The following is a 15,463-nucleotide window of genomic DNA, read 5'->3' as shown; positions in this document are numbered from 1 at the left end:
GATTTTGACTGCGAAGATCATTCAGGTGAGTGAGCACGTGGGCCGGGTACTATCCCATCAACCTGCCTGATCCCACTGACCAACATCAAATCCAGGCACATGTCCCAGCAACAGACCCAGACACATAACAATAAAAACCCAGTCGGAGAGAGCTTTGGGATCCAGAAATCTGAAAGTACCTGTTCCTCCCAGACAAGGACCATTTAGCACACGTCAGGTCACAGATTCCTCATGTCCTCATGGAACTAAACTAAAATTCACAAATTACAGCATGAGCTGTTTCTTGTAGGAACACCTGAAACTGGATCCAGCATGAGGAGAGAAAGAGGGAGGGTTTATACACTGAGAGATATATCAGGGGAAAGAACAGAGTGAAAGTGGGATTGAAAAGATAACACAACCTGCTTCCGCTTCTTACCAGGAACTCCGAAGATTGCGAGGAAATGGTAGTAAGTGAAAGCGATCTGTTCAATTATTGATAATTCCATTTTCAGAGAGGTGATAATGGCAATTGTTGTTGACATTCGTCTGTTATATAAAGCAACTAAATCTCCCCTGTGATTTTGTGCAGTTGCAGAGAGAGTGAAAGTTTGCAGTCTTTGAACAAACAGTCACAGTTAATTTTAACAGATATTACACAATACAACCTTCACCTACATTGGAAGATTGAAGGAGAACAATTGGGCCAGGTCCATCTCAGGGCCCCTTGTTCACTCTCTTAGTGCTCTCTACATGGATGCTCACACCATCCCTGCCTGGCCTTTCTAACTTTGTCCACTCAACCACAGAGTCAGATAATCATAGAGCTGTACATCCACCTCATCCATACCGACCAGACATCCCAAATTAATCTCATCCCATTTGTTAACATTTCACCCATATCTCTCTAAACCTTTCCTATCTGTGTATCGTCTGGATGGCTTGTAAATCTAGTAATTGTACCAGGCTCCACCACGTCCTCTGGCAGCTTCTTCCACGCATCAACCACTCGCTCTGTGCAAATGTTGCCTCTTCGATCCATTGTAAATCTTTCCCCTCTCATCTCGAATGTATCCTCTACAGTTTTGCACTCTCCTACCCTCAGGAAACACCCTTGGCTCTGTAAACTTCTATAATGTCACCCTTCAGCCTGCAACTTCCATGCAAAATAGCTCCAAGTTGTTCATCCTCCCCCGATAGCTCAAACCCTCCAATCCTGGCAACATACCTTCAAATCACTTCTGAACCCTTTCAGGTTTCACAACATCCTCCTCTTAACAGGGAGACCAGAATTGAATGCAGTATTCCAACGACCTCCTAATTCCCACACTCAATGTATTGATTCATAAAGGTCAGCTTCCCAAATGCCTTCTTTACTATCCTGTCTACCTGTGGCTCTACTTTCAAGGAATTATGAACTTGCATTCCAAGGTCTCTTTGAACAGCAACACTCCTCAGAACTAGCCCTGATATGCCTTTCCAAACTGCAGCACCTCACATTTATCTACATTAATCTCCATCTGCCAACCCATCAGCCCAACTGATTAAGATCCCGTTGTATTCAGAGATCACCTTCTGAGCTTTCCACCACACCACCAATTTTAGTGTCACCTGCAAATTTACTAACCATACTTGCTGTGTAGACATTCAAATTATATATAATAATAACAAAAAGCAGTTGCCCCAACACTGATCCTTGTGCATAATGCTGATCACAGGCTTCCAGTCTGAAAAGCAACTCTCCACCACAACCCTCTGTCTCCTACCTTTGAGCCAGTTATGCAGCGAATGGTGAGTTCCCCCATTCCATGTGATCTAACCTTACTAAACAGGTGCCTTGCAAAACGCCTTATTGAAGTCCATATGGATCACGTTCATCACTCTGCCTTCATCAATCCTTTACCTCACTTCTTCAAAAACTCAATCAAGTTAGTGAGACATGATTTCCCAAACACAAAGACATCTTGTATGCCCGTAATCAGTCCTTGCCTTGCCAAATACATGTAAATGCTGTCCCTCAGGATTCCCTTAAACAACTTGTCCAACACCAATATAAGGTTCACCGGTCTATAGCTTTCTGGCTTTTCCTTACCACCTTTCTTAATAGTAGCACCATGTTGGGCAATCTCCAGTCTTCTGGCACCTCACCTGTGGCACCTGATGATACAAATCACTTCCCTAGCTTCCTACAGTGCTCGAGGTTACACCTGATCAGATCTTGGGAATGTATCCTACTTTTTGCATGTTAAATTGTCCAGCAAACCATCCTCCGTTATTATTGTCAATTTGCAAGAAATTGCTCTTTATTTCCCCAAGTTCTCTAGCTTCCATATCCTTCTCCAAAGTAAACAGTGATGCAAAATACTCAATTGGTATCTCCCTCCTCCCCTGTGGTTCCATGCATAGATGGCCTTGTTGATCTTGATGGGGCCCTAGTCTCGCACTAGTTACTCTTCTGTCTGTAATGCAGTTTTAGAATCCCTTTGGATTCCTCTTAACCCTACTTGCCAAAGCTATCGTGTGTCACCTTTTTGCCTTCCTGATTTCCCATTTCACTAAAAGGTACTGTCCTCATACTCTTCTAGGGATTTACTCAATCCCTACTGTCTATACCTGACATATGCTACTTTCTTTTTCTTGAACAAACCCTCAATTTCTCTCGTCATTCAGCATTCCCTACTCCTCCCACCCTTATCCTACTCTGTTTAAATGAACCTATTGTCTCTGGTCTCGTCTTATTGCATTTTTGAAGATTTCCCATTTTCCAGCTATCACTTTACTTGTCCCCAATCACCTTTTGACAGTCCTGGACTAATACGGTCAAAATTGGCCTTCCTCCAGTTTAGAACGCTAACATTTAGATGCAGTTTATTCTTTACCATCACTGCTTTACAATCATGGAATTATGATGCCGAGCTCCAAAGTGAACCCCCACTGACACCTCAGTCACTTACCCTGCCTTATTTCCCAAAAGAAGGTCAAGGTTTCCTCCTTCTCTGGTCGGTACATCCACATGTTGAATGAGAAAAATGTTTTTGAACACACTTATCAAATCACACTCCATCCAAGCCTTTAACACCAAGACAGTCTAAGTCTATAATTGGTAAGTTAAAATCCCCGAACATTACCATCCTACTATTCTTACAGATAACTGTGCTCTGAAAGTAAGTGGAGAGCCTGGAGATGCAGCCTGGTCCAGACCATGAGCTGGGTGTGTGGCCCTGAATGTACAGGGTCCTTGCTGCAGCGTTACAATGAGAGTTGTCAGTGCACACCAAGGGGCAGCATTGAAGGTCAGAAGGGTCCTGTAAGTGGGTGCGATATATGACATGGCGATTTTTTGAGGCTGCCACATGTTGGAATTCAATGTCTGAGGTGGGCAGCCTGTGAGCAATGCCCATGGACTGTGCCCTGAGATGTTGGTTTCTGGTCTCCAACGTGAAGTTCTTTCAGAGCAAGTGGTGAGCTGCATCCATGAATGGATGAGGTTTTTTTTTTGTTTGACTTAAGTATGTTTGAGAGTCTGGAAGTTAGAAGTCAGTACTGTTTATTGCACTTTAGAATTCAGAGTATCATTATAAAGCCCCTCCAAAGACAGGACTGCTCCTTGTTCAACCTCATGACGTTGGAAATCTGTGCGTTTTCATCCAGGGTCCTATTATGGAGAATTGAAGACACCATTGTCAAATAACCAGCGACTCCCAGATTCCACAACTTAAAGAAAATAAAATCAGTTTATTTTTTAACTCGAAAAAATCGGACAGTGTATTTGGTTCAATGTTGGCGAAAGAATAAATTCAAACTCGATTGGGTTTTAATATCTCCTGAGATGCTGCCTGACCTGCTGTCCTTTTCCATTGCCACACTTTTTGACTCGCATAATTTAAACTGATTGGTTAAATGTGAATTGTGGTCAAAACAGCAACCAACTCAGGTATCCATTTCAAATCTGAATATTACATATTTTCAATTTTCCAGTATACTCTGCGATTGCCATCCACTCCATCAACACAGGTGTTTGCAATCTCTCAATTCAGAACAGCATTCACCCTCTCTTCAAGGTCCAGTACATGCCTTCAACTTCATAACAGATTGAACACCAGGATACTTTGAAATGACCTGCATAACCATGTGTGAAAAGTGCCTCTGGTTACTCAACGTCAGGGTTCCGAGCATTGAGTCTCTCCACGGCATACAAAAAGAGAATTTCCTGCAGAATACTTTCCATGAAGTGGTTCCCCCTGAGAATACTGAAGGGGTGGCCTATCTGTCAGCGGGCTCGCCAGTCAAAAGTCACCCATCCTGTTAACATATAAAATGGAAATTTGAACTGAGCACTCCACTACACCGACAGGCTCAAAAGCAAAGTACGGGGAAAGATTTTGAAGCAGAGCACAATACAGACAGTTGCTATATCCACAGCTGTAGTCTTCTCCCTGTAATATATCTCGGTGAACTTCTGACAACAAATGAGGACAAAGCGAACTACAGTGAAAGTGACTGTCAGCCAGACAGAGAAGTCAAGGTCCACATAGTTGGTCACCTCATTGATACTGTGTATAGGAGTGTAGTTGAGAAATGAGACTGGTAAGCAGCATCCAAGCATGGACAACATTATCACATTGAAAATTATGATTAGTAGGTCTGCTGTTGTCATACCAACCAAGTAAAGGGTGATTCCTTTGGACAGACCACATCCTCCTCAGGACAGAAGGACAACCGTCAAGAGGTTAGCTACAAAGAACAGAGCAAAATCTCCAAATTAATGACAGAACATTGCTTGGAGGTTATAGCTCAGCATCAGGTCATTTATTCTAACATACTTGTGTGGTGTTTATGCTCCACAAGAACCTGCACCCTCTCATATATCAAAATGTCATATAAATGTCATAGGAAATGCTGGAGAAACTCAGTAAATCTCATGGCATTTGTGGAGAAAGAAACAGAGTTAATGTTTCAAGCCCAGTCCAGTAAGACTCTTCTTCAAAACACTTCCTCAGGTTTCCAGCATCTGCATTATTGGACTTTGATATCAAAATGTTACTTTCCTCTTCACTTCCACAGTGACGAGCCCCTAACTGATAAATTCACCATATCCTTATTAGGGTGGCGATACTGCACAGATTACAATGCAGTACATTCCTTCCCCAAACTGGCAAGTTTTATGAACATAACATGGGACACAGGAACTTATAGACAGAAGAGCAAAGACTATTGAGTTTGCCTTCTCCCATCCTGATATTTGCATGTTCCAGGATAATGAGGTTGTTGATTAATCATAGCGATCAATCTTTGTCCATGGATTGACAGCAGACCCAGACATATATGACGCAAGGAAAACCCTCAGTGATTGAATCCTCTCAAGGTTGGTTAATTTATCATTAATCTCCTCCTAAACACCTGATACTAAATGCCAAAATGTTTGCTGAGAAAGAATAAATTTAATAAATAGCAGAAAGAATTGTTAATTGAAAGAATATCCTGAAAGTGAACTCAGCGCAGAGAGAGAGAGAGAATGAGGTGTCGTACGTTGAAAGATACATCAAGAACAATAACAGAGTGAAAAAGTGATTCAGATAAAAGCAATCAGGTTTAGCTTCTTCCCAGGGATTCAGAAGATACTAAAAAATTATAGGAAATGAAAGTTGTCTGTTCGATTATCGAGAGTTCCATTAGACCGAGTTTTTCGAGAGCAGAGATGATAGAAATTAATGAAGACAGACCCTGAATCACCAGATGTTCTCTGTTTGTGACAGTTCCTTAAACATTTGGATGTTGTGTTTCTGACCAATAGAAATAGTCTGAGAAATGAACAACAAATAGGACCATGTTTCTTTTCCCCGAGACCATTTGCTCACCTCATATCCACAGCATCAGTGCAGGAACTCTCCAAATGCCACGATAGATACAGAGGTTACTGCCATGTTGTTACAATACAGTTTAACACTGTTATTACTCATTTATCTGAGACTGTTTATTCTGCTCTGTTTACCTCTTTCAGGTCTTTTTGATTGAATTGATAAAAATGAATTTGAACATGAAATAAAACTGAAGTTTCAATTTGAGGATCTGATTTTCCCTGATCTTCATTTACTCATTAGAAAAGAATCTATTTGGCTTGGGCTGGTTTTATGAAAGAATTATCCAGTCTTTCCCACTCCCCTGTTCATTCCCTGTAAATATTTCCTTTCCAGGTGTAACTGTGTCTCAATTGGGATCCCCTCTGTCTAAATCACAAGGCTCTGGGTTCCAGTCCCATATGATCAGGAAGCAATTCATCACTGAGAGGCTGGTGACCCAATGTCATTCTCTCCCACAGGAGGCAGTGGAGGCCAAGTCACTGAATATCACCAAGAAAGAGATTGATAATGGTTCAGGTAATAAAAATATTAAGGAGTATGGGGACAAAGTAAGAATATGGCATTGGGATAGGGACGAGGTATGGTCATATTGAACAGTGTCCTGGATCTCCCAGTTTCTGTTTCAGAGCTTGTGATGAATTGTCAAGATTGATCGTCCAGTGCAGAATTGACAGAATACTTCACTTTTTGAGCTTCCATGTTCCATATGAAGCACTAAACAAGGCCCTCTCTACCTTGGTGAGTTGTTGTAAAAGATCCCATGGCACTGCTTGGAGATTATGCTCAGAGGGAGACAAGCATTGGTTTTGATTCCTGCAGCCAACTCTGTTCCTGAGCTTCTGACTCTATCCCTCTGACAACTGTTTAATAATAAAGCAGGCTTCCTGTAAACAGAGTCATATTTGACTCATCTCTTGCTGAAACCATCACTTGTTCCCATTGCCTCTTGGAGTAAAAAATGAGGTCTGCAGATGCTGGAGATCACAGCTGCAAATGTGTTGCTGGTCAAAGCACAGCAGGTTAGGCAGCATCTCAGGAATAGAGAATTCGACGTTTCGAGCATAAGCCCTTCATCAGGAATCAATCTTGACCTAACTAGACCAATGTACAGCTTGTTGGCCTCCCATGTTTTATTATTCATAATCTTTTGGCCGTCAAAAACATTGCGGTCCATATTTACCTTGCACCATGTCCCATTCACTTATCAACTGACCTAAAACAACCCCCAAACACTTTTAAAAGTATCGCCTTTGTTTTCACGTCCCATGTAAATCCCAGTGGGAAATGGTGATGATGCTCACTTGTACCAATGGCAGAGACTCCACAAACATACCCATTCTCAATGATGGTGAGCAGGGCAGTGGGGCACTGAGTTTAAATCCGCAGAGCACTGCAACTTCAATGCAACACCCAGAACAGAGATGATCCAGAGATGCAGAGCCGAAGGAAATCCATCACTTTACTGTTTGCCATCTTTTTCACTTTCATCATGCTGTGGATGCCAAATGTTGTATTTTTCCTCATTTCCTGGATTAAAGAGCATCATTATGGAATGTCATTGTGAGCCAGATCAATCCACAGATCCATTACTGCACCACAGATATGTTTCTATTGCTGAGCTCCTGTACAACACACACGTTTATGCATTGGCCCAGTCTAAATTCAGACAAAAACTGAGAACTGTGATACCATATCCATTTATTACAATTATTGTCGATACAAAATAATCATTACATGAAATAAAGAAACACAGATTCAATCATTTTTACTGAATTCTATCTTAAATTCTGTCCTTGAAGCTTAATATTGAAAGTGACCATGAGGCAGTATTCTTCTCTCTGTGCCTGACGCCATGTTCTTCAATACACAAACACACTCACTGCACTGTCAGAGGTGAAGAGCCAATCATATAGTTGTTGTGAAGCTGATGGCCTTTGGTATGCACAAAAAGTCATAACCCCCTTGGTATGCTTCCCTATATTGTTCAGAGCATTGAGTCAAGAAGTTGGGAGGGCATGTTGCAGCTGTACAGGACATTGGTTAGGCCACTTTTGGCATATTGTGTTCAGGTCTGTTCTCCCTCCTATAGGAAGGATGCTGCGAAACTTGAAAGCATTCAGAAAAGATTTACAAGGGTGTTGCCAAGATTGGAGGATTTGAGCTACAGAGAGAGACTGAATAGGCTGTGGCTGTTTTCCCTGGATCATCAGAGTCTGAGGTGTGAGCTTATAGAGATTCATAAAATCATGAGGGGCAGGGATCGGATCTTTTTTCCTGGGGTAGGGGAGTCCAGAACTAGAGGGCATAGGTTTAATGTGAGAGGGGAAAGGTTTAAAAAGGGCTTTAGGAGAAACATTTTAACACAGAGGAAGGTGCGTGTTTGGAATGACCTGCCAGAAGAAGTGGTGGAGGTTGGCACAAATATAGCATTTAAAAGGCATCTGGATGGGTACATGGATAGGAAGGGATTAGAGGAACGTGGGCCAAGTGTTGGCAAATGGGGCAAATGGATGCATTGGACTGAAGAGTCTGTTTCCATGTTATACATTTCTGTGGCTCTGTGACTCCATGAATGAGATAGTCATGGATCTTTATTGAGCAGGAGCAGATGCCCTCACAACACACTTTTGTTAAATCATTTGTTCACACAGTTTGGGGAACAATCTGATACTCTTTTTCAAATCTCTTTGCATATACTGCCTCAACAGCAGCTGAGCTGGAGATGAATAATAATATTCCTTTACAGACCGTGCTTACATTGACCAGCTTTGTTCATGTCGTTTATTGGAATTCTGGATGGTGATGAAGGGATATTTCACAGTATTCAGCATCTCCTCTCCGAACTTGCTCTGTGTGACTGCATAAATAAATGTGCTGTTGCAGGATCTGAATAACTGAAGCATTGCTCCTATGAGATCTTCAACCCAATAAACATCTGATGTTAATGTATACCACCCAGTAAGTCACTGAATCGCGAGAATTATGACACGAGTGATCCATAACAGGATAAAACTGCCCAATATGGCAAAGAGCAAAATGATAGATCTTCTTCAATTCTTCATTTCTGGATCATTTGGCTTTTCCCCGTTTTGTTGTCCTCTCAGCTTCCTGCGGACTGCACTAGCCAGAAGGATGTGTCTGACGGTGACAGCATTGAGCAGCAGGATCAGGAAGAAAGGGAGCACTGGAGTTAAAATATGATTCCCCCAGTCAAACGCTATCCATGCAGGGTACTGCATGTATTTACAGGTGATTATACAAAAGTATGTTTCATACTTAAAATGCAATGGGATTTTGTTTAATAAACTCAGTAAACTGACAGTTGTGATAATGACAGCTGCATTTCTCTGAGTGCAGAATTTTGTCTTCAGTTTCTGGAAACAAATAGCCACCATCCGGTCAAAGGTGAAGGTGACTGTGAGCCAGACTGAGCTACTTACAGCTGTGGAACCAAGGACGTCTCTGATGCTACAACCAAGAGGGATGTAGAAGAATACAATGTGTAGATATAAGTAATTCATCTTGTACAGTATGTCCTGAATAACAACAACCAGCAAATCTGCGACAGCCATAACAATCAGGTACCAAATGACACCTCTAGAAAGACCACACTTCCCTCGTGACAGTGTTATGATTGCGATTAGGTTAGCTGTAAATGTAAAAAAGGTGGCACCAAATTGTAGACTAAAAATGTGTGGAAGTAGTATAAGAGTTATAAAGTTACAAATTTACAGTTGACTTTATAGGGATTTTGTCTGAGTGAGTCAACAAGTAAGTTTCTTAATGAACAGTGTAGATACAATTTGTGCAAAACTATAAAACTTAGTTTTAGGGAAGCGCAAGTAATGTCAGGGTTTTTGCAGGAATTCTTGATGTGCGGCACTTTGTCTTTTCCCTCCAGAATTTGAGACCATGTGCTTTGTCCTCCATTTTGACTAAACGCCTTCCATATTGTGTCATTCCAGTTCCCCCTTCACTCTGTTAGTTCCTCATTCCATTCCCTCCTCACTCTGGTTTAGACTCACTGTGATGTACTCTCAATCTTGAAAACTCACATCTGCCTCTCTTCATCAATCTCTCACCCTGCATCATAGCCTCTCACTAGGGATTACATTGTAACAAATTTACATTGGCAGCTTCCAATATAAACCTGGATTTAGGAATCTTGTGCAGTTGTGAGGCCATGAGATGGGATCCACACACATGGGCAAGGGTTCATAGAATTATACAATCATAGAAGCCATATGGTGTGGAAATAGGCCTTTTGGCCCAATGAATCCACAATGACCCTCCAAAGACAGAGAAAAGGACCAGTGTATTGCAGATGGAGCATCCCAAATGGAATACTGACCAGGGCAGGATGGGTAGATGTGTTTGGTGGGTGCCAGACCGACCCTCTACTATATCGCTGTAACTCTCCATTTCCTACGGCTAATGCACCTAACCTCCACATCCCGAGCATCGCCAATCCACTCAACCTGAACATGTTTGGACATGGAGCTGTCAGAGTGTGCAGAAACCAAAAGGAAGGAGAATCCATGAAATGTTTCTGAAAAGGACAAAAGTACGGGGAAAGGAGAGTGAGAAATGGGTGTGAGTGGATCATTCTGACAGGAGCCAGGGCAGGTCTGAGAAGTTCAATGGTCATTTTTCTGTTGCCAGTTTCATAATTCAATGTTTTTGCTCCAGTGTTTGGTCTTTACTTTATCAAGTGTCAGTAAATCAGTTCTGTTTCTCTTCACCGCCATACATTAAACTCAGTGAGTTAATCTGTTTCCTCCAGTGGCTGGAACAAGTTACAACAGCTCCATCAGCGTCCTGGGCTCAGTGAGTGTCACTCACCTGGATTCATAAATGGCTTCACTGACTGAGTGAGCTCAGAGCGTTAATGAAATCTGTTTGATGCTGAAGGAAACTCAAATTCCCCACACAACAGGAATCTGGTGGATCTAATGTTTCTGCTCATTGATATTGAACCCATTTTCTATCCCATCCTTGGGGTCACTGGAGTTCTGTGTGAGTTATTGTAACTGTTGCTGATAATGTACTACATCTGTTGGTGTAGAATTTGTTGCATACTTATACATTTAGAGTTTTAGTTCAAATGCTATTGATCATTAACATCCCGTGATGTTTCTCCTTATTTTAGTCATAGTCTCATCACCAATTTGAACATGAAGCCAAACTGGGGTCCATCTGCTCCAGTCAAATTCTTTGCATTTAACTTGTTTCAAGTGTTAAATCCTACATCAGGATGTATTTATTAATTTCCAGTGTGGAAGCCCAGCCCAAGCTTGCTGGCTTCTTGCGAACGCCTGTCCGAGAACAGAGAACCGCCACTTGATTAATAGCGTCAACAGTACTGTCTTTATTCAAGTTTGCAAGTCTACACGTATACCAACAAGCTTGGGAGCAGATCCACGCTAGCCCACGCTGGGTGCTAGTCAGTAGTTGCTCAGCTTTCGATTGGAAACATTGTCATTATATATAGAAGCTTTTTATGCCAGATAGTTTCCTATGTCACGGGGTTATCACAAAGTACATTAATCAAATTATACTTAAATGTAAAAGTACACATCAGGGATGCTGTCAGTCAGACATACAGAAGCCAGCATTACCTCAAGTTAAGACATTAGCATTTTTCTGAAGATAAGCTATTAGCACTTATTTTAGTTAAGACATCAGCATTTTTCTGAAGGTAAGCTATTAGCACTTACTTTAGTTAAGACATCAGCATTGTTTTAAAGTTAGACATTTAGGTACCAGCATCCTTCTGGTAGCGGCCCCTTGACCTGGTGCTATGTACTATACTATTCTCGGACATGTGGGAACGGGCTTGTTTATTCAGCTTATTTTAGGGAACCTTTAGCAGTTTGTGTGTCGCTCAGCATGTCGGTCAGTATAGTCAATCCCCCACAAACATTGACCATTTTAACCGACACGCCGAGCGCCATTTTCTATATGGCTACTGGGTCTATCTTCACCTTATCATTCCTCCCTTTTTATCATTTTATGGTAAACCTCAGATATTAATACGCTGAAGTCGGGCAAACTCCTTGCCTGTTTCTACATCTGAACCGTCATCAGCCGAAAGTGTAGATATCAGCCCTTCCTTCTGTGTCCATATCGGGCTTGACTCTTTGTCACGTCGGCGTCATTCGGAACAAGTCTGACAACTTCTTTTGATAAGGGCCCAAGCGATTCGGATACAAATACAGATGCCAAGAATGATGGCCAGAATGGAGAGAATGTCCAGCCCAATGGATTTTAGCCATCCCAACAGTGGAGACAGTAGGTTCCACCAGGCACAGGCCTCATCTGAGCCTGTGTGGTCCAGACCATATGCCTTAGTGGCAACGTCGTTAATTATTAAAGTGTCATTATATACAGCAGAGCTTTCATCCTCAAAATAGGTACAGCACTCCGGGTCAATAATTGCACACACTCCCCCTTGGCTGGCTAGGAGATAGTCTAAAGCCATCTTATTCTGTAAGGTCATCATTCGTAGGGCAGCCTGCTCGTGTTCCAAATGACCCAGGGCATCAGCAGTCGCCTTAGCCATTTCCTCAAGTTCGTGACTGAGATCACGGATCTGGTCCAGGGCTTGCATGACTCCATAATTGGGCAGAAGGGCACCAAAGAATCTGCTCCAAAATGACTGTTGGTGGAACAAGTCTCTCTGGCCTCGAGTATGAGGTTTGTAATTTGAATTAAGATCGTGCCACTTCTTCCATTCGCTGTTAACCTCTGGGGTTGAATTCAATAACCGGAATGCTGGGAGGTGATATATCAGCGCACAGGTGCCCTTAAAGTTAATGAGTAGGTATTCATAGGCTGTGTGATTGCATAACCAAAATGTCCCGTTAAGTGCAGGCGTAAGGCAGTGTTTAGCATGAAAGAGAACAGCACCCATGCGGCTTGTAGGTGCGTCGGGACGAGTCTTTTCGTTAACACAATGGTCCCAATCATCCTCCGGGAGGCCCCCAAAGGGGTCTGGCTTGGTTTGGTCATGAGATATTATTACCTGGCATCTGTTGTCTTCTAAGTCCCCCATGTCATGCGTTCCTGTAGCACTGCGAATGCACCATTTAAATTCTGGCACCACCGCGACTGCAAAACCTTTCGGTATCACTTGCCAGGTGTCATAGCAACGCCTGAGGTAACCATATTGGATCGGATACTGGTCAGAAATGTCTCTATAGGGAATAAGTTTTGGGGTTTGTTGGGTACGACTATAGGTCAGACTACAGAGTTCATCCTGACCAGTAGGGGCCGCCATCAGGAGGAACCCGGACCCGATCCAGTGTGGGCCTGGGACGCAGACTATTTTGGTATTCTTCCCTTCATTAGTCTGATTGTCAAGATGATTTTTTAATTTTTCAAGGAAGTCAGTAAAGGTGTTGCCGATAAGACTCGTTGCTTTTGGTAGATCGCTTCGTTTGTTTCGGTGGGTCTCAAGGAAACGGTGCGGTAGGCAGGAGAGGTTTTTGGATTCTAAGCAACCGGGAAAGTTGAACAAATAATTTCTGGGGTCCGCTGCTGTATTATTCACAAAGGCATGGCAACAAGTACATGTATCACTTAGGTGCGTATAGGTGTCACCAGATTTGGTGCCATTTCCACGTAGGCACACATACATTACTTCCTGGCAGGTGCCCGTGTTTTTTAGATTAGATTAGACTTACAGTGTGGAAACAGGCCCTTCGGCCCAACAAGTCCACACCGACCCGCCGAAGCGCAACCCACCCATACCCCTACATTTATCCCTTACCTAACACTACGGGCAATTTAGCTTGGCCAATTCACCTGACCCGCACATCTTTGGACTGTGGGAGGAAACCGGAGCACCCGGAGGAAACCCACGCAGACACGGGGAGAACGTGCAAACTCCACACAGTCAGTCGCCTGAGTCGGGAATTGAACCGGGTCTACAGGCGCTGTGAGGCAGCAGTGCTAACCACTGTTATGAATTGTTATTTTACGGGGACATTCTGTCCTGGCATCCAGAGTTGTGATATTATTTTCAGGGCACCACTGTCTAAGTCCTGTTAAGTTTTGTAAATGATTTACGCAATCCTGCGACCATGCAATGTTTTGGATGACTGTGCTGCTATAGTTAAAAGTGGCATTGGAGTAGTCGGGAAAGCCGACCAAGGGACAAATTGTCTGGTTAAAACTACTGTTATCTGAGCCATGATGATCACACGTGACGTTCAATCTAACCTGAACTATTCTAGTGGGGCCTGTGTTACTCAGCGTTATACTATTCTCCTGTGTCCATACCCACCAATCCCCAGTAAGGTTGCAAGGGATAGCTAGGGCCTGACTGGACTCTCTTATTTTATTGGACTGGGTATCTGTCACTCTGGGCAGTGGTAAACTCATTGGGTGGGTGCTGGTAGTCATATTGTCACTCATAGTACTCACGAGGTCACTCGGGGCTTTTACTGCACCATTAGGGCCACCAGAAACAATGCTTGATGCCATACTCACAAAACCATTAGTCATATTAGTAGTAACATCTGTAGAGTGTGAAGTCATCGCAGGGGTGCCTGTTCTTGTCCAAGTATCCACGGTGACTGCCCTAGATTTGCTTGTAGGCCCTTCGAGAGTAGGAGGTGCACCGCAGGTGGTGTTACTGGTCTGCGTTGATGTCCCTGTCACTGTTAGGCAGAGGCCAACGAGGAAGAGGGTAGTTTTCATCGTTTCACTTTTCTTCAGTCTTCCTTCCTTAGTGGCACCCATGTCAAGGGAAGAGAAAATACATACAGCAGTAGCTGCCCCTTATTATCATTCCTCCCCAACAAGCTTACAATGGTGTAGGCTAATCCAGGCTTTACGACCTTCAACCTTAACAGCAGTAGGGGTAGTAAGGAGGACTTGGAAAGGGCTCTCCCACCGGGGTTCCAAGCCGTGCTTTCTGGCAAAGTTTTTGATCAATACAAAGGTGCCAGGTCGGATGTTTGGAGGCAAAGGCAGATCCGACTGCAGAGGCCTGGTAGCTTTAACCATCGCATGGTTCATGCGTAAGGCATCGGTTAAGGATAAAACATAGGAGATCATCCCATCTGACATCTGATGTATGTCAACAGGCGAATCAGAGAAGTCAGAGCTAAAGGGAGTGCGGAGGGGCCGCCCGTACAAAATCTCGGCGGGGGAGAGACGGTGGGCTCCTGCCGGGGACACCCGGAGTTGAAACAAGGCAATGGGCAAATTTTGAAGCCACGAGAGACCGTTGTCAGCTGACAGTTTGGCCAATTTGGATTTCAAGGTCTGATTAGCACGTTCAACCAAACCCGCGCTCTGAGGATGGTAGGCACAGTGGAACTGCTGTTTGATATTTAGAACTTTACAAAGTTCTTGACTAACAAGGGCCACAAAGGGAGGACCATTATTGGAACTGAGTGTCCGCGGCACACCAAATCTAGGGATAATCTCCTTAAGTAAAGTCTTAACAACAGTGTCAGCCTTGTTATCGGCTGCAGGATAAGCCTCAATCCATTTACTAAAAACATCGACAATAACTAAAACATATTTACACTTGGCCGTTCTGGGTAGCTCAATGAAGTCCATTTGCAACGTGTCGAAGGGGCCTTCAGGCAGCGGGGTTCTACCCTGTTCAC

This window comes from Hemiscyllium ocellatum, chromosome 10 (genome assembly GCF_020745735.1).
Source record: "Hemiscyllium ocellatum isolate sHemOce1 chromosome 10, sHemOce1.pat.X.cur, whole genome shotgun sequence".
In the NCBI taxonomy this organism is placed as follows: Eukaryota; Metazoa; Chordata; class Chondrichthyes; order Orectolobiformes; family Hemiscylliidae; genus Hemiscyllium; species Hemiscyllium ocellatum.
The sequence above is the reverse complement of the archived record's forward strand: the minus strand, read 5'-3'. Positions refer to the sequence as shown.